At 34.8% G+C, this 21243-nt stretch overlaps 1 pseudogene; it reads right to left on the bottom strand.

Annotated features, from left to right (window-relative positions):
* Positions 1-1515: 1515 nt before the first annotated feature.
* Positions 1516-2560, bottom strand: LOC114902952 (annotated as a pseudogene).
* Positions 2561-21243: the final 18683 nt, after the last annotated feature.

Consider the following 21243-nt stretch of genomic DNA (forward strand, 5'->3'; position numbering starts at 1 on the left):
ATTTGGTATTTTAGCAAATGTTACAATTAATAAACATGTGATATATATTTGCTCATTTATGCAGGCCTATCTATAGGACTAACTTTTACCTGAGCTGTTTGGTAAATTATGCTTATACTAATAATTTTGTAGACAATTGTGATCAATTAATTTTATTAAGCTAATTTTAGGGATGGAGGTGTTTCAAAACTGATGACAGTTGCTTTAAGGGCTATGTTTTTATTCTGTTCACTTTGATACCTGGGGAATAGATTTTTCCAAGTCCCAACTCAATATACAGAACCTGCCCACTCTTGGCATTCCTGGACTCCTAGGATTTGCTTCAGAGTTAGCAAGAGTTTAATTAATTAATTAAATAATAACACAATAGAAATACATGCACATGCGTGACGACTTCATGGTCAAGGATTTTTTTTTTAATGTTTTGCAACTTTCTTCATAGTAGCCTAAACTCAGAATAACCCAAATGTCCATAAGCAGTTGAAGGGATATGTAAATTTGGGGATATTAATAAATAGCCATGAAAATATATGAAGTAAAGTAAAACCACTCAAAGATGGGGATGGGTCACACAAACATTATGTCAAGTAACTGAAGTCAGACTCATATAAGTACATGCTACATGATTCTATGAAGATAAAGTACAAAGCAGCCAAAACTACTATATTGTGTTAGAATTCAGGATAGTGTTTATTTTAGAGAAAGAAAGAGGGGGTTGTAATTGGAGGGGGACATGAAAGCGACTTTTAGAATGCTGGAAAAGTCCTGTTCTTGAACTGTTTGTGATTACAGAGGCATTTGTGAAAAAAATCCTGAAGCTGTATGACTGTGTCCTATATACTTTACTGTCTGTATGTTACGACTCACAATAAAAAATAAAAAGAACAAAAAAATTAAGATCTCACAGTTGTGCATGAAAATCATTATACCCCAAAACATAATTAAACTTTTCTCAGTACTTTGTAAAAATTTTACTTTGTAAAAACAACAAAGAAAATTGTTTTACGTGAATTTTTCTTTGTTCACCAAAAAGAACATATTATATTGTTATAGGATAAAATGAAGGGGTATGAAAAAGTTTTCCTGATATATTAACTTTTATTAATTAAATGTTCTTTTTGATACTTTAATTTCTTTTTACTGGTCACTGAGATCTTTTTATTTTGCACACAGAACCACTAAGGATCTTGTCTGTGGACACCTCAGAGGTTGCACTGTAGATTCTCATGGCTCCAGACAGTTGGTGGAAAGAAAGATGAGAAAAACTATGATTTGGGTCAATGACATGATTACAGAGCTAAGGTTTCCAACAGAGTTTCAGATGGTCAACTTGGCTTCTGAAGCAGTTCTAAGGAATCAGTGAGAGAACATCACAGGGATAATAGAAGGGCATTAACTACCAGAAGCCCCTACATGTATCAACTGAGACCTTGAAGTATCTGCATAAACATCAGAAGCAGGGTTCTAGCCAGCCAACTAGTGACTCAAAGGCTTAGGTGCTCACCTGCCCAGAACTTACTTGGCTACCCGGTTTCTGAACTACTTGCTAGCAGATTTAGCCTTGCTGCCCAGTTCTTCTTCAATTATGAGGATCTGGTTGTAGTTGGCCAAGCACTGGGTTAGGCAAGGTGCACCAGTCTTGATCTGCCCAGTGCAGGGCTCCACCACCAGGTAAGCAATGAAGATAATTTCGGTTATGAGTTATGAGACACCACGATGCCCCACCCATTGGACTGAGCCAGTTTGCACACCTGAAGAGAATTGGCCAGGGAGCCGATCTGCTACACTTTGAGCAGGAGGCAGTTGCATGATTTCTCACCCACAGCCTTGGAAATCTGCTTCAGGCTGGTCACTGAGAGATTGTCCCCCACCACATGGATTCCTGTACTAGCAGTGAACTTCTGCCAAGCTTCCCAGTCATCTTGGTCAAAGAGATCTTGAATAGACACCAATGGGTAGTCCTTGATGAAGGAATTGTACAGGTCGAACAACTGGTCAGGTGTGGCGTACCTGCTGAGATCATTGGGAGACTTGAAGTCCAGGTCACACTTCCCTGACCTGAGGAATTCAGAGGCAGCCAAGTCCATGGCAATGACAACCTCATCGGTGTAGCCAGCTATCCTGATCTCATTCTTCAGCAACTCCAGAGCTTCTTTCTTCTTCAGGAGCAAACCAGCCTTCATCCCCCACATTGGTGGCATCTTTCCCATATTTCTTCTTGATGACATTCTTCAGGTTGTGGTAAACCTCTGCTCCAATGTGCATGGCTTCCCTGAAGTTTGCTTCACCAACAGGGAGGATCAGAGAGTCTTGCATGGCCAGCTTGTTGCCAGCATGAGAACCATTGTCGATCACACTGAAGGCTGGAATGGACAAGATGACTTCAGAGTTGTCAGTCAAGTCAGAAATTTGGAGGTACAGGGGCACACTTTATAAAAAACCTAGCCTTACAGACAGCCAGGGTCCCTCCCAAAATGAAGTTAATACTATATTTAGATTTATTTTCCATTTCATTCATCTCTATCATCCATTTGTCAGTCTTCTACTTGTTCCAAATGCTCAGTTTACATAATTCCTCTGATCTACAAATATAATACATTTACCTAACATTTTTATCTGGTAATTGTAGTGGATTGAATAGTGTCCTCTCAAGATTCATGTCTAACCAGAATCCCAAAATGTAACCTCATTTGGAAATAGGGTTTTTGCAGATGTAATTAATTAAGATGGAGTCATACTGGATTAGGCTGGGATCTAAATCCAGTGACTGATGTCCTTAAAAGAAGAGAGGACACATCAAAAGAGACATACAGAGGGAAGAAGCCTATGTGAGGACAAAGCAGAGATCAGGGTGATGCAGTTACAAGCTAAGGAATGCCAAGGGTCGCAGGGTCCACCAGAAGCTAGGAGGAGGAAAGGAAGGAGTTATTCCTAAAGCTGTCGGACGAAACATGGTCCTACTGACACCTTGATAATGGATTTCTAGCTTCCAGGACTGTGACAAAATAAATGCCTGAGGTTTTAAGCCACCAAGCTTAAGGTTTTAGAGAGTAATGTTTCCACAAAGGAATTTAACAATAATTTTATTAAAATCAGAAGTTGTTATTTTCATCTGACTATCCAGATCCCCTCATATCACTGCAGAAAAGTTTATCGTATTGGTAAATTACCGATCTTAATTTCAAAATAAAGTGTGCTTCTATCCTATCACGGCAGGGAAAATTATGTCTAGATTTTAAGACGTGGTTTGTGGGGCTTCCCTGGTGGCGCAGTGGTTGAGAGTCCGCCTGCCGATGCAGGGGACGCGGGTTAGTGCCTCGGCCCGGGAAGATCCCACATGCTGCGGAGCGGCTGGGCCCGTGAGCCATGGCCGCTGAGCCTGCGCGTCCAGAGCCTGTGCTCCGCAACGGGAGAGGCCGCAACACTGAGAGGCCCGCGTACCGCAAAAAAAAAAAAAAAGAAAAAAGACGTGGTTTGTGACTTTTAGTTTCAAATTTGCTGTGTATTTACATAATTAATTCACAGAGTTCCCAAGAAAGAAAAAAAATGAAACAAAACAAAACATTATGTTGTTCCATATTCAAGTTAATTCAAGTTCTTCTCCAATTCAAGTTAAAGGATTCACATAATTATAGGATATTAGGTAAATTGATGCATGAAATAAATATGCAATGATATGCAACTGAGGTTTTGTTTGTTGAAGTCTTTAATTCATTTGTTGGAAAGGGTTGAAATAACCTTTGGACCAGATAAGTGCCATCCAAGCTTTATTATATAAAAAATAGAAAAAATGAGATAGGAATGAATAGGGTTAGAAAATTGAAATTAGACTGAAAGAATTCTATAATAAGCTATAAAGTTACATGTGCACATACATTAAATGTACTGTTTGAATTCTGTAGCCCATCAATTCACTGAAATTGTCACTTTTCTACCTTTCCACCTCCTTATAATTTAAATATGCTAAATCATCACTTTGTATACTTGGAGATTATGTTCAGATGTTGGTTTTCAGAACATTCACATTCTTTTGAAATACACCCCACAGATAATTTCTTCAGTAGTATAGACCAAGAGTATTACCTACATGAATTTTCATAAAGTTTACAGAACAAATTAGTATTTAGTCTAATGAGTAAAAAAACAAGTCACAATTTTGAGTTCAACAAATGTTCAAAGGTTTTATGTCCAAACTCAACTTTACTGTTCATGTGATCTATTTAATGTGAATAAAAATCACCTTAGTTAAAGATTATATATGTTTAGATAATTTTTCCAGAATCAATATTCTAGTTTATTTAAATACAAGCTTCTTTATTCTTAATGAGCCTTTCCAATTTTCCAAATATTTTAAAGCTTTCATAGGTGAAATTACTAGTGGCTGAACTAAAAGGGAATTTTAAAATTTCAGCCTATTCCAAGGAGGAAAAAGGAAGATGGTGAATCCTGTTTTGTCTCAGAAAAATGAACCAGCCCTCTAAGGGAACTAATTTGGAATCAAGGAGAAAGGAAATTCACACAACAAACAGAATCCATTTTAATTATCTGTGTGAAAGTAAAAATTGTTTGCATATGAATTACTGACTCTATAAGAAACTGATAAGTTTGAATAACATATTATGACATACATTTTATGGTGAACTCTATTTCAACATTACCCATATCCGTATTTATTGTCTTCTAAAATTTATCTTGCCTTTATTTATATCCAACATATTTAATGTCTCTATTGTTCTGCTTGGCTTCTTATTTTACTATAAAATAAAAAGAGTGCCCTAGACAAAATATGGTAATATAAAGAGATGAAACTCCTGACTGCTGACTCCATTCAGGAAACCCCACTCTTTTAATACCCAAAGTTCTCAATTACATTGTCAATCATATTCTCCCACCTTATACATGAACTACCACATGAACCAAACAGAACAACATAAATATCACACACATTTTTAAAAAATATCAGATATATTATCAGATAAACCTCACAGGAAAGTGTGTACTATTTTTGAGAGCTTTATTTTGTCAAAAACAGGTTCCATGTTTAGATGTTTGGCATCAACTTGATCATATTGAGATCACTTCTTCTTTAGCCATTGAACATGAGGAAAAAATAAGGTTCTAAACATTATTAAGGTGATGCAAATATTACAATTTACAAAGTTTCCTCATATAATCCTTGTTATAATATAGTTGAGATAATCAGTACCAACAACTGAACTGGCAAGGTTAGAGATTAAGAAGACCAAGCTACACATAGAACATAAAAAATCTGTAATTTTTTGACAGCCTATAGAACACGAGAAATTATTTGCAAGTGATGCAGCCGACAAGGGGTTAATCTCCAAAATATACAAACAGCTCATTCAGCTCAATATCAAAAAAAAAACCAAACCAATCAAAAAATGGGTAGAAGACCTAAATAGATATTTTTCCAAAAAAGATATATAGATCGCTAAGCGGCATATGAAAAGATGTTCAACATTGCTAATTATGAGAGAAATGCAAATCAAAACTACAAGGTATTACCTCACACTGGTTAGAATGGCCATCATAAAAAGTCTACAAATAATAAATGCTGAAGAGAGTGTGTAGAAAAGGGAACCCTCCTACACTGTTGGTGGGAACGTAAATTGGTGCAGCCCCTATGGAGAAGAGTGTACAGGTTCCTTAAAAAACTAAAAATAGAGTTACCATATGATCCATCAATCCCATTCCTGGTTATATACCCAGAAAAAAATAAAATCCCTAATTTGAAAAGATATATGTACCCCAAAGTTCATTGCAGCACTATTTATAATAGCCAAGACATGGAAACAACAAAGTGGCCATCAACAGATGATTGGCTTAAAACGATGTGAAATGAAATATTACTCAGCCATAAAAAGAATGAAATATTGTCATTTGCAGCAACATGGGTGGACCTAGAGAATATAATGATTAGTGAGATAAGTCAAAGACAAATACTATATGATATCACTTACATGTGGAATATAAGAAATAACACGAATCTATATACAAAATAGAAACAGACTCACAGACAGAAAACAAACTTATTGTTACTAAAGGGGAGAGGGAAGGAGGGAAGGAGGGACAGATTAGGAGTATGCAATTAACAGATACAAACTACTATATACAGCTAAGCAACAAGAATTTATTGTATAGCACAGGAAACTATATTCAATATCTTGTAATAACTTATAATGGAATATAATCTGGAAAAATAACTGAATCTCTTTGATGTACACCTGAAACTAACACAATATCATAAATCAACTATACTTCAATTAAAAAAAATCTTTCTGTGGTAGAGCATACAGTAACTTAATTATATTGTACACTTTGTATAATTGAGTTATTGAAGTGTACTTTGAATTTTTTATAGTTTCTGATGGGGAATTATGAACCTAAATATTGGCTTGTGTTGCTTAACCGACACCCATTCACCTAAATGAAAAAAATCTCTAATTGGCTGGTGATCATTGCTCACTGAGAAACAACTCTGATAAAAGAAAACAGGTTTCCCCCAATAATTACCTGAAACTCTTATAGGACAGTGATTAAGAAAATGACTCTTTCAACAGATAATTATGCTGAAGAAGAAAAGCATTTCTATATAAGGTGATCATTGTACAAGGGTAAAGGATAATCAGATTAGATTATTTTATCTATTATCTGTTTATCTGTAAATTCTAAATGTTAATAGCTATTCAAGGCCTAAAATAGGGTGGACTGGCTATAAATTAGACAAGATGTCTAACAAGTCAATATAACATCAATGTTATAAAATGTTTATAAGGATCCCATTGGAGGAATGTTTCCCAGTATCTTCAGATAATCAGTCACAACCTTCAGAGTATCACTCACATTAAAATCACTTTAAAAAAATCTTTTATATAGGCCCATGGATATTCTAAACTTTTATACAGAATATCCCTCACTCAAAGAAATATCACTCCCTCCATCCCTTTCAACTCATTTCACCACCACACACAGAAAAGGAACATTAGTTTAGTAGAATAAATGAGAAGGTGAATGAATGAATAAAGGAATATCAAAAGGTAGTTGTCAGTATAAAACGGCCTTTATGTAACTCATATTTCAACAATTGTGGGCCTCATTTCCTTTGTTCCTAATTTATTGAAGATTTTTAGGAGAGAAATCTCTACATCAAGTTAGTGGCATACGAAGTACAGCACTTAAGTTAATATAAATGTGCTATCACATTAAATATATATATGTATGTATATGTATATATATATATTTATATATATATATACACACACATATATATATGTTTTGTTCCTGTGGTATCTCCTAGCTTGGCTATGAAAAATAATTACTCCTGTGAATTTAATGTATAATTATCCAGTGCATGTTTATGGTAAAGGTTATAAATCCTGATAAGTAAAAAAAATAATGATACGGTGTTAGAGGTTGGGATATTTATGTATAAAAAGGTTACATGGAAAGAAACTTAATAACTCTATACCCTGTATCATGTAATTTAAAATTATAAGGCTAACCAAAAAATAACCACACCTTTCTGAAATATTTGTAAGAGGAAAGAGGAAATCAGTTGGAAGATTGTATAAGTGTGCTAAGCGTTCCATCTTTCAGAGCAGGGTGTCAATGGTCGCTGCTTAATTAGGTAAATCAAGAAATGGAGGTATAAATCTATGTATCTGCAAATATTCTTACATATTGCATTACGACTTATTTAAGTAGGAAAGGATTTCTTAGAGAATTTTAGACATCTCAGAGCATTTTCAGGAGTGCTTGATAGAGTCAGTCCTGGGTACTTCACAGCTTGGAACAAAGCAGCCAGATGCATGGAATCTAGGAAACAACTAGCCACAGGGCAGGATTTCTCCAACTAAGACAATAATGCCTGTGTCACGCGTCCCTCTGCATATATGACTCTCAGGACCAGCTGCCCCATGAATGCCACACAGCTGCCCTAGAATAACCCCTGTATGCTCGCTAAAACAAGTGTATAGCTGCCACCCGGTTTTGCTCATTTCCTCATCCAAGTTTAATAAGGAAGCTATCTAATCAGTAAAAATGTCAGTCATATGCTTGCATTCTGGAAACAAGTGAGTCTCAGAAATGTAGAAGGCTAACCATTTAGATAGGTTACTGTAATCCTTTTTTTTTTTTTTTTCGGTACGCGGGCCTCTCACTGCTGTGGCCTCTCCCGTTGCGGAGCACAGGCTCTGGACGCGCAGGCTCAGCGGCCATGGCTCACGCGCCCCCGCTCCGCGGCATGTGGGATATTCCCGGACCGGGGCACGAACCCGTGCCCCCTGCATCGGCAGGCGGACTCTCAACCACTGCGCCACCAGGGAAGCCCTCTTTCTTTCTTAAAACGTAGAAATTTATTTTCATTGTTAGAGGCCAGAAGTCCAAAATCAAGCTATCAGTAGGGTTGTGCTTCTCCTAGAGGATCCAGAGGAGGATCCTTCTTTTTTCTGGTGGCCCCAGGCACTCTTATAAACACATCACTCAAAACTCTGCCTCCATCGTTTTCCTTTGTAAAAATTTTAAACGTTTTTAAAAACATTTCTAGAATTTATTATAGAGATGAACAGTACATAGAATTTGTTCCCTCATATCTTTTTTCCCAGCATTATTGAGATTATTGACATATAGCATATGTAAGTGTAAGGTGTACAATGTGATGATTTGATTCATTTATATAGGGCAAATGATCACCACAATAAACTTAACACATCAATTTCATTCTGTTGCATAATTACCATTTTTAGTGTAATTCTAATAGGTGTGATTATAAATTAACTTCCGAAATATTTACGATTTCACTTAGGCAATTATATGAAAAACTATTTCCCTCAGAATTTTATGTTCACTATATTTTATTACATGTATGTGTGAAACAGAATAAAGGAAAGCTCATTTAAAATGGAGTCATGGGCTTCCCTGGTGGTGCAGTGGTTAAGAATCCGCCTGCCAATGCAGGGCACATGGGTTCGAGCCCTAGTCCGGGAAGATCCCACATGCCGTGGAGCAACTATGCCTGTGCACCACAACTACTGAACCTGTGCTCTAGAGCCCACGAGCCACAACTACTGAAGCCTCCGAGCCACAACTACTTAAGTCCGCGTGCCTAAAGCCTGTGCTCTGCAGCAAGAGAAGCCACTGCAATGAGAAGCCCGCGCACCATGATGAAGAGTAGCCCCTGCTCACCGCAACTAGAGAAAGCCCGTGTACAGCAACGAAGACCCAACGCAGCCAAAAATAAATAAAAATAAAATAAATTAAATTTATTAAAAAAAAAATAAAATGGAGTCAGGAGGTCAGAAGGGGAATCCCTCAGGCAATACCATTTCACATCAGTGACAGACCCCAACAGGAAGACGTTAATTATAGACCTTAACAGGAAGAATTCTCCTTGCCCAGCATCAAGTCCAGCCAGCGGGAAGTGCTACACCATCCTGAACTCTTACTTTTAATAAGTGAACTTTGTTTCAATACAACCCCTCCCAATTTCCTCTTTTTTCTTTATAAAGTAGCATTCCTCTTCTTTGCTTGTTAGACTTGTCATTGGCTCTTGCTATAGCTTGCTTGTTCTGAATTGCAATTTCCTCCCGAAAAAATCCATTTTGCTGGTAAAATAACTGGCTGTTTTATTTTATTTTATTATTATTATTTTTTTTTTTGCGGTACGCAGGCCTCTCACTTGTTGTGGCCTCTCCCGTTGCGGAGCACAGGCTCCGGACGCGTAGGCTCAGCGGCCATGGCTCACGGGCCCAGCCACTCTGCAGCATGTGGGATCTTCCAGGACCGGGGCACGAACCCACGTCCCCTGCATCGGCAGGTGGACTCTCAACCACTGCGCCACCAGGGAAGCCCTGGCTGTTTTATTTTAAAGGCCAAAATAATAATAATAATACAGTGTTCTGGAGAAGATTTTTCTAATGAAAATAATATATATTAATCAACAAACTAATACTGACATCTCAAATTAATGACAATAACTGTAACTACAATTTCCTGAATACTTATCTATGCAAAGTATTTTTTTCTTTACCTTCCCTTGTTTAATTCTCACATCAACTCTCAGATCTAGGCACAATTAGTATCACATTATAAAGAAAAAAATAGAAACTCTTAAAACTTAACAAAGCTTTCATATAGTAAACCCAGACAGAAAATGGCAGAACTGTGACTGAAATCTAGATTCCAATATCCATGATAGCAAATGCAATCCTCCTAAATTCAAACACAAAACCATAACGAGATTGCTGAGAATCCAGTATGTATAAGAGGTCTTTTTGAATTAAGAAACCATATTGCTCTCATCAAAAAGTCTAATCTAGGGTGAATTCTTAGCACAAACACACAAAAAATTAAGAATATACTTCTCCATAATAATCATGCTACTGTATCTAGGGTATTTAATCTTTTCTTGGTTGTTAAATTAGACTTTCAGTTAGGCATGAGCATATACTGATGACATGCTGATTATTCATAACGCCAGTGTCTCAGCTGGATAAACTAAGAGGGATTCAGCTATGATTCAGATGTATCTTGGTATGTTTGGTGAGCCACTGGAATTGATTACCAAGGGTATGCTTATACAAGAGATCTAGAAGTCTCCCTTGAGAGTGCTCTTCTAAGAAAGATGAGAATCAAGGCAAATAAGTATTGCTTAAGAAAAATAGCACTAGGTGAGAAATATAATTTTTAAAATGTGTATTTTGTATTATCAAATTTTTGCCTGCCCTTCATTTCCCTAAAAGATCTTGTGTAAGAAATCTAGGAAAAGGATATGATAAACATGAAAAGAAAAAATATATATATAAACTTTTCACTGAATTATCTGTAAAATATTGGCAACCACAGTGCCTCAATCACTCTTCTGACACCCACATAAAGAACTGCTTGAATGAGATAAATAAAAATTTGTCCATTTCTGTAGGGCAGCCATTTGAGAAACCAAGACTCTTGGGGTGAATATCTGGAAAGATAAGACTCAGTGATAGCAGGATGGATAGTCAAGCTGTGTCATCTTGTTTTAAGAATAGGGAACAGAATCCAGGCTTACCACTTGTTAAGCAGAATAGGAGGCAATATTGCTGTAGCCAGAGCAAAAAATAAGGCAACAGTTCCCTCTTAATTGTGATAAAAGATTTAATACTTGAATACTCAGGTTCCATGTGACAGTCTTAAAAAGATCAAATTTACAAACATATACTGAGAGATTCCTGCATCAGGGCATTGAATTTGTCAGAGGTAAGAGTTAATCCAATTGTGTGGGTTAAGATGAAGTGTACCAAATTCTTTCTGTTAATGTCAATAGTGACTATATTTATTTTAACAGCCAAACTTGGATATTCTGGAAAAACACAGTTGCACAATCAACATTTACTTTATATTGCTTTGGCAAATACTCTGCACTTTTTATTTAAATACGAGATTTCTTTTTCTTTCTTTTAACCACTTCAAATAGAGACTTTTGGAAAAGGCAGGGATAAGTAAAAAAACACTAGAAAATTTCTTATGTAACTTATTTTTAACCAGTTCACCTACTGGTTAAAAAAGCAGATGATAACTAAAAAGTCAAAGGAAAAGAAAATGATGGTTCATAAAAATACAGATGTCTTCATTTGAATACTATCGTTAGAAACATGGAAGTTTAATAACCCCACAGATGGTCCTCTAATTGAGCACATTTGTGGTATTTAAAACCAACCAATGTTGATAAATAAAAAGAATGGAATTACTACATATTAAGAAAATAAAGTTTTTATCATCAAGTCTTTATCTTGTTAAACTCTCATTAAGTTCTGAGTGACCTTTTCTTTGTATAATTTATTTTTTCACACCACTCATTTTTTACACAAGTGTTTACTTCTTATGTATGTGTAAGTATTGTGCTAGGTGATACTTTTGAAAGAACAAGACACAAACCTACCTGCAAGTTGCTCATTAACTTATTTGGGTGCTACAGTGTCAGCTAAGTGTTTCCCAATAACTACATTGTCCAGCAAGAATTATATTCCTCTTTTTTTATTAATAAAAATAATTTTAATTTAGAACATGTGTGCCCATATAAAGAAATTTGCTGGTGCTTTAAAAAGAGATAAGCATATTCCCTTTTTGTCCTCTTTCCTTTCCCTCCTCCTTCCTAGTTAGTAAGGAGATGGGATGACAAGAACTAGAATAACAATGCATTGGAAGCCATGTTGAAAAGGGCAGCAGAACAATATAAAAGGAGTTCAGATGCCACACCCAGTCAAGTTGCTATATTGGCCAAAAATTCTACATGAAAGGAACTAAAATTTTGTTATTTTTCATCCCCTGTTATATTGGAGACTTATGAAAAACAGACCTGTATTTTAACACATGTAGAGATTATATAAATCAATAATTCTTAACTTTGTTAAGCTTAAACATGTTTATAATAAAATTTTATAATTTCCACTTAATATTCTGAAACTAAATTCACAGATAATTAACTTATGAACCCTTAATTTTAAAATATATTTTATAAATCGAATTATAATGTAAGGATAATAGCAAGAAAGGTGATTTATTTATTTAAAATGCATTTCAAAATGTAAAATTTGAACAAGAAAAAATGCAGTGGTTCAATGCTTACATATATATATAATAATTTAAGGCTAGTAGAGTTGTCCATATAAGAGGTACAGAAAGGAAGGTAGAAAGGAAAAGGGAAGAAGGAAGGAAGGAGGGAAAGAAGGAAGGAAGCAAGGAAGGAAGGAAGGAAGGGAGGGAAGGAGGGAGGGAGGGAGAAGAGAAGGGAGGGAGAAGTGAGCAAATAATAAAATAAAATAAATAAAAAATAATAAAACAAAAAGCTGTAGGAAAGTTTGAGGCATGCATTTGTGTCAGTATCGGATTATATTTGGAAAGCAAGGAAAGTGAAAAATAATAAATAATTTCAATATGTAATTTACATAACATGGATTTATCATTCTTGGATAAAAACAAAAAATATGTAGTAGGAAAATTGTATTAAATATTTTAAAACAAATTCTATTAATGAATTTCAATATAATCACATTTCATGAGTTGCTGCTAATCTAACATTCTTAAATTTTCTTAAAAAATAATTCTGTTGCCAATCTTCTGAAATCTCCTGTTACATATTTGCAGTTGCTTTTGTTACAGTAAGTACACTATCAACATAAAATTATTTTCAAATAAATATGTAGCTGCAAATGTATATGTAATTTTTTGTTTGTTTTTTTGTTTGTTTTTTGTGGTACGCGGGCCTCTCACTGTTGTGGCCTCTCCCGTTGCGGAGCACAAGCTCCGGACGCGCAGGTTCAGAGGCCATGGGTCACGGGCCCAGCTGCTCCGCGGCATATGGGATCTTCCTGGACCGGGGGCACGAATCCGTGTCCCCTGCATCGGCATGCGGACTCTCAACCACTGCGCCACCAGGAAAGCCCCCTGTATATGTAATTTATATGTATATGTAATTCTTTCTAAAGAAATAAGCATGAAAGTCTTAACTGGACCCAAAAGATTTTATAGCTCAACTCATTATATCATTCTATGCCATAAAGTCATCTTCTAAATCAATTAATTCTTCCTCCAAATTCTTGGTTAGCACATTACACATTCACTTCAGATAAATTCAATATTGCAAGTTCATGCTGACTCTTAGAATCATAATTAATTTTTGACAGCAACCAAATAATAGCAATATATTTCCAAATCATTTTGTTTAAATACATCCGCATCAAATTTCAACCAGTATGGGAAACCTTAAAAATTCTCATGAGTAAGGCTACTTTTATACTATGTTCAGTTTTTAGTAATTCCTTGATCACTCCTTACACTTTAGTGAGATATACCTCATTTCCATGTAGCCTAAGACAGACTTCTTTTAACTTTGCATATATATCTGAAAAAATTATCATACCATTTGCTGTATTTTAATGTCAATTTTTAATTTTTCACTGAATAAAAAAAATCTACAATAAAATGGTGAAAAATATATTTTAAAAGTTTCTTTGAAGGGTCACTGTAGCTCAATGTGGAAGTAAAAGGTTACCAAATAATCTATCATTCCAGAAATTACTATACATTTTACACTGATTATTATACATTATTATACATTATGCATTAATAGCTCAGTAACTTCATTGAATTTGTCTTTTTCAAAGTTCTTGGCAACTAAGTGCGGTTGATGAATAATGCAATAAATTGCTAAAACACCTGGTGTTTCTTTTTTAAGTTGGCTGTAAACCTATGTTACCCACTATCCCAAGTTAGTATTCCATCTGTTGTACAAGTGGTGTCATTTGAAAAGGGAATATTTTTTCCTGTGAACTGATTTTAAAGGTTTCAAATGTTAACAAACTGTGTATTACAGTCTGGTATTCTAAATGACATCTCCTCTATTATTTTTTCATTCCTTTGGAATTGTGCATATGGTAACTTCAGTTTATTATATACTTCATTTATTTTTGCTTTCTCATTGATTTATATGAAAACAGTATTTTTGTTCAATGAAAAGATGTAAATTATTAGATTTGAACTATCATCACAATACAAATAACTTCACATATAGCTGGTAAGATAAATTTTTCTCTAATATTGCATAGTTCATCATATTTTGTATTATTTGTACTTTATATAAGAAAAAAAGAAACTTTGATCATTCTGGATTTAAAATTTTTTAAATATCCTAATGACAGCACAATACTTTCCAAAAATGTCTTTAAATTTCAGAATTGTGTGGTTAATGTGTTTCTTTTTAAAATTTGCATTTATTCTTGATATTTTCGTTGTTTAATTAGAAAAAAAATTGTCAGTAGATTAAATGTACCCAAGATGTTCATTTTGGAATGAAGTGATAAAACCCAACAAAAATTCAACTGAGGGCTTCCCTGGTGGCACAGTGGTTGAGAGTCCGCCTGCCAATGCAGGGGACACGGGTTCGTGCCCCGGTCCAGGAAGATCCCACATGCTGCGGAGTGGCTGGGCCCGTGAGCCATGGCCGCTGAGCCTGTGCATCTGGAGCCTGTGCTCTGCAACGGGAGAGGCCACGGCATTGGGAGGCCCGTGTACCGACAAAAAAAAAAAAAAAAAATTCAACTGAATCATGTAGACAATTTTTCTTTATATTTATCATTTTAAAATAAGATCTAAAATCACCATTATTGTACCAGTGCAATCACAGACTGATACAAGTGTACCAGTGCAGGGAACGTATTGATGACTCATATATCACAAATTGTATTACTAAGGATAAGGATGAGATGATTTTTCAAAATGTTAAACAACTCCTGGTTAACTTCCAAACAAAGCAAAGTTCAGTCTCCCCAAAATTTACCCAGTATTTACCTTTGATCTACATGAGAGCTGTGTAAAATCTATTTTGTATTTATGTGTACAATGGAAGGGGATTCTAGGCCCTATTTAAAGTAGACACCTTATCCCAGTCACTCTCTATCAAATAACCCTGTTTATTTTTTCTACATCACTTTATAAACTCTGATCATATATTTTTATTTTGCCCCCCTAGTCATCCATTATCTATTTTCCTCCCCCCTCCACACACATACATAACAGCTTCACACACATAACATGCTCCCTTATACACACACATAATCTGAATTTGCACTTTCTTAAAGAGGGGAAACCTTGTCTGCCTTCCTCATTGCTCCATCCCCAAGATTTAGACTGACACATTGTAGGCACTCAATTAATATCTATTAAGTAAACACATATTTTATATATATATATTTATTTTTTAATTTTTTTTGCTGTACGTGGGTCTCTCACTGTTGCGGCCTCTCCCGTTGAGGAGCACAGGCTCCGGACGCGCAGGCTCAGCGGCCACGGCTCACGGGCCTAGCCGCTCCGCAGCATGTGGGATCTTCCCGGACTGGGGCACGAACCCGTGTCCCCTGCGTTGGCAGGCGGACTCTCAACCACTGCGCCACCAGGGAAGCCCCATATTTTATATTTTGATCCTTTTTATTTGAGTTAAATGTATTGCTCTCCTAAGTGAATTCCATGTCATAGCTTAAGACACAAAGTAACTATGACAAGATTAGAACAACTCAAGTGGAACACTGCTGTGATGTGATTAGCAGCAGCCATGTTTTACATGGTTATTTTAATGTTAACTACCAAAAGAACTTTTACATCAGAAGATAGTTTTTAAATTTTAATTTCTAAACTACAAGTGAAATGAGCTGATTCTAAAAATTGTACACGTTATCCACTTATGAACTTTAAAAAATTGACATTTTTAGTCTCTCATATAAGAAACAAGAAACAAAAACACTGAATTCAGAATGAGCCAAGGTACACTTTCGCAGGAATGTTGAATCATAGTTTGCCTAAGGAATACCAGAATTGCTCACATTTGCATATTTAGATTAATAGTACATTTCTAAAAGGTTTGTGCTGTAATTGGAACTTAAGTAACATTTGTAAAGTGTTATCTGTCAGAGTCTGAAGAGACCCAAAGAGAATGTATGTCATTATGCAAAATTACTAATTAAATACAAGTAATTTAGCAGATAATTTACATGTTCATTATATAATAGAAATTATTTAGTTTTAGGGGTTCTCTTTGTATTTCTAAAGTAATCTTGACCCAAGGGATCACAGACTGTTAAGAAGAAGTATAAATTATAGAATGAGACATATGTTGAACTGACTCATAGAGCTTTTGTTGTAGCTAATGATTCCTCTAACAGTAATTGCATAAGGGAAAACATTTTCTTTTTAAGTAAATAATGTTCATTACCTCTTAAATCTACTGTCACTTGAAAACATTAACGTGGAAAAATTTTTACCTTCTTGATTAGCTCTCCAAGGATATCCAGCAGCTTTAAATTAATATTGATCAAACAGAAACCATCATATCCATCAAAGTGTTCTTACAAATATGGATGCATGGGAAAAAGTATTTTAATAGATTCTGGAAAGAAAAACACTCTCCTGAAATATACTGTAAATATATTGCAAATTATTAATATGAGGAAACTGTGTTGGAATGGGGGATTTATTTTGTGGCTATTGATAAGCACTATCTCTATTGATAAATCTCAAATACTTCAATATTAAAGATTTGTATGTATAGTCAAATTGCAACCATGTTGTGTTAGTAATTGTTACCTGAACACTGTAACTTTGGGAGGAAAAGAAAACAACCTGTCTTCCTAAACTGACCTTTTTCATCCAAGTTGTCTGAAAGCTCTATGAGGGTAGGAATTCTGTTTCTTCACAGATTTAGTACCAATAACCGATGGCACATTTTAATTTAGGTGACAATTCCCTCAAGTTCTTTCTGTTTTCTTTTGTTTTAATTTATTGTTGGCTTTTAAATAACTTTTTAAAAATTTAGTATTTATTTTATATTATTTTTCTAATTGTTATTGATATAATTTAATGCTATTCACTTTCCTCTGATAACTACTTTAGTTGCATTCCAGATTCTGATTATGTCCTGCTAAAATTCTGAGGCATGTTGCAGTTTGATGTCTATTTCCAGTTTCATCCAAGAGTTAACATTGTGTGTTTCTAGGTAGAAGAATTTTATGCTTTTCAATTTTATTATGTATTTCTAGTTTTATTGAAAAGAGTTCAGAGAGTTTTATTTCTATTTTTGGGAATGTATTAAGATTTCTTCTGTGGCATAAAAATGGTCAATTTTCATGAACATTTTCTTTGCACTTAAAGAAGCGTAGTATCTCTATCTAGACTAAGATTTCAATATATAAGGTCTAAGTTATTGATGATAAATGTTCAGCACTTCAATGTCTTTACAAAGTTTGCTCATGTGATCTGCCTTGGATCAAGAGAGATGTGTTCAATTATATTTTTATTGATTGTTTTTGCTTATTTCTTCTTGCCACTGCTGTAATTGCTGTTTAATAAGAATAATTTTATTGTTTGCATAAAATTAATGACTGCTACAGTTTCACTAAGCAATATTGTTTTTAACTTTAAAAAACTGTAATTTTATTATTTTATACTACCTTTTTGGTCTAAGTTTTACCTTTTCAGATATCAAGATTTTAACCTCTACTTTGTTTTAATTGTGTTTGAAAAATGCATTTTGGCGTATCCTTTTATTTTTATCACTTTTGAAGGTTTTTTGTTTTTAGGTTTGTCTCTTGTATAGAGCATAATTTTTAGGTAATAAAAATATTTTCTTTGTATTGGTGATTTAAGCTCATTTACTTATTGCTATAATTAATATATATAGCCTCTAATCTCATATTTTAAAGTCTTATTCACATATAGGTATATCAATATGTGGTCATTTATTCTCTCATCATATATTTTAATATTTAGAAAACCTTGCAGTTCTAGATTAATGGTTACCTTTGTACTAAAGTTTTTAGAATATTCTTAGTCTTTGCACTTTTTAATTCAGTCCATTGTTTCCCTCTATGAACAATATTAAATTTAACTAGCAACTTTTTCTTCCTTCTCCTCTCTCTTTCCCTCCAGATCCAAATTGAAGTAAAGTCTTTTACTCCCAGTTAATACTTATAGGCACTTAGCGAGTTGATTCTACTTTCATATACTCTCAATTTTCTAAACCACTTTTGCTTTATCTAAAATGTCAGAGCATTTAACTTTCACATACTTTATCATCTTCCAGTTTCAAGTTGATATCCTCAGTTGTTTTCATTTTCTAAAGATAATTTTCTAGTAGATTTTCTCAGGAAAAACTTTGGAAACAATATTCCCTGTGTTCTGTCATGTTCTTAAAATCTGTCCATGGCCTTTACACCAGAAGGCCAATTTGGATAGATATAATACCTTTTAATCATACTTTCTTTCCTTAGAATCTTACATAGTTTTCTGGAACAAAACATTACTGTTGAAAAGTCTGATGTCAATTTGATTTCTTTATAAGTGATTTGAACTTTTTGTCTGAAAGCTCAAAGAATGTTTTTCCTTTTGCTCTGAAGTACAATAATTTTGCTTGAATATTTCAAGGTGTTAGGTTTCAACCACTCTAGGTTGATTTTACCAGGTACCAGGTATATATGTGTGTATATATTAATAGTGTTGAATGTATTTTCCCCTTTTGACATTATCTACATACTTATTCATTATTGTTTCCCTTATAGCTTAAATTTCATTTCCATATTTTTTTCTTTAGAGTTCACTAATTTCTAACATGATCAGATACCTTTTTATATTATCTTGTCCAATATAATTTCTAGATTTTTCTAAAGTTGATTGATGCTGTTTTTCATAGTTCCTAACATTTTCTCTAAACCTTTAACTGATTTTGCAAGAGTAAGGTAAAATTTTTATCTGTTTTTTGTGTATGTTTCTTGGGCATGCTTTCATTATAAGAATGTTATCCTGTTTACTCAGTATTAAGGGCTGAATTCCCCGCCCCACCCACCCATTTATAAGTTCAAGTCCTAACCTTCAGTACATCAGAATGCTACTGTAGGGTCTTTAAGGTTAATTGAGGTCACTAGGGTGGTCCCTAATCCAGTATGACTCTTATTCTTATAAAAAGAAGAGATTAGGATGCAGAGACAGAGGGAAGACGAGTAAAAGCTCAGAAAGAAGACGGCCATGTACAAGCCAAGGACAGAGGTCTCAGAAGAAATCAGCCCTGCTAGCAACTTGATCTCAAACTTCTAGCCCCCAGAACTATGAGGAAATAAATTTCTGTTTAAGCTACCCAGTCTGTGGTACTTGGTTATGGCAGCCGTAGCCAAATAATACAATTGTTCCCTTTATTTTTTCCAGGAAAGTCATTGTATAGGACTAAATTTTACCTTCATTTATTTGTCACAGAAGATGGGTTTTCCTATTCTATTTTAATGGGAGAATTGGTCAGAATAGCCTTCCTATTTTCACGGTTATAAAGCTCCTTGTTGTATTGCCATGGAGAAAAATATTTTTAATTTTCTTATGTTTTCTGACATCTTCCTCCACTGCAGTCCTCCGTGATTTTTATGCTTTTCTTTCTTTTGCCCTAGTGTCCCTATCTTACTCCATTTAGATTCTACTCACAAAAGTTTCTCCTCAGTGCATGACTTTGGTCAGAAAGGAAGATTTTACTGTTGACTTTCAAGAGTCATAGGGTCTAGACTGCCTCAGAACTGCTTCTTTTCAGTAGTCCTCTCCACTCAATTGTCAATCAAAACCTGTGTTACCACCCACCCCCCTCTACCCAAAAGACTCAGTTGCCTTTCTTTTGGGTTTGAAAAAATGTCATGTGAAGTACAGACATAAATATTTTCACTTCCCCTACTTCAAGGCTATCAGAATATTCTTTATTGTCTTTTAAATTTTTCTACATAGATGCTGATAACAGAGGTGCCTAGTTGCTAAAGAATAATAATTACTACATTTTTGTTGGATATTAAAGGAGACTGAAAAACTATGCTGCAACAGTCATCTTGCTGTCAGACTGAAGTGTGCCTGTTTGGTTACTTTAATTAATGTTCCCAAACCCAGTGAAGAATAAAAATACAATAGTGGATCCCTCTCACACATTTGTAAGATTATCATGGAAGGGGCTATACTTATCAGTACCTTGAAAATATATTTTCTTCCCTAATTTCTATCTTCTACATAATTCTAACTTCCTATTCATTCAATTTAGTGCATTAGCAACATAATTGATCCACTTCCCTACACATTGCCCTTTTTTGTTTTTATTCCCTCTTGTACCTTAGCAAGATTGTGCACCCCTAGCAGGTACTACAAGACTAAAGCATAATTGATTATGGAACATATATTAGAATCAGTGAATCCCAAGATCAGATTATTACTCCACTGCATTTCAGTGATGTGAACTTCTTATTCAGTGAAAATACCAATATGTTTACTTTTGGTTTAATTTGTTTTGTAAATTCTCTACCTTGACTTCTATATGTATTTTTTCGTGCCTCTCAGGATTTGCATCTCATTACCATCTGTACCTTCTGTATGCACACTTCAAAGCACTGAGATATGATTGGTTCAGCCAGTCACCACCCGAATAAAAGATATATATTTGGATAGATCTCTTCTGTTTGCCTACTGCTGATTTTCAATAGTCAGCCTATAGAGCGCTGTTTCTGGATCTGTTTGCCATCATTGTTTAGTAGCTGTGGCCAACATAATATGTCCATGAGTTTAACACTTGGCCACATACAGGAAACTGCCTATTGCTTTGTTCAGAAGAGAGGTGAGGGAGCAAAAAGTACTTATTTAAAACAATGTTGATGTTCTCTGATCCTCAGAACATACTAAAAGTTATAG

This window comes from Monodon monoceros, unplaced genomic scaffold (assembly GCF_005190385.1).
Source record: "Monodon monoceros isolate NGI ecotype Baffin Bay Population unplaced genomic scaffold, NGI_Narwhal_1 Super_Scaffold_20, whole genome shotgun sequence".
NCBI lineage: Eukaryota > Metazoa > Chordata > Mammalia > Artiodactyla > Monodontidae > Monodon > Monodon monoceros.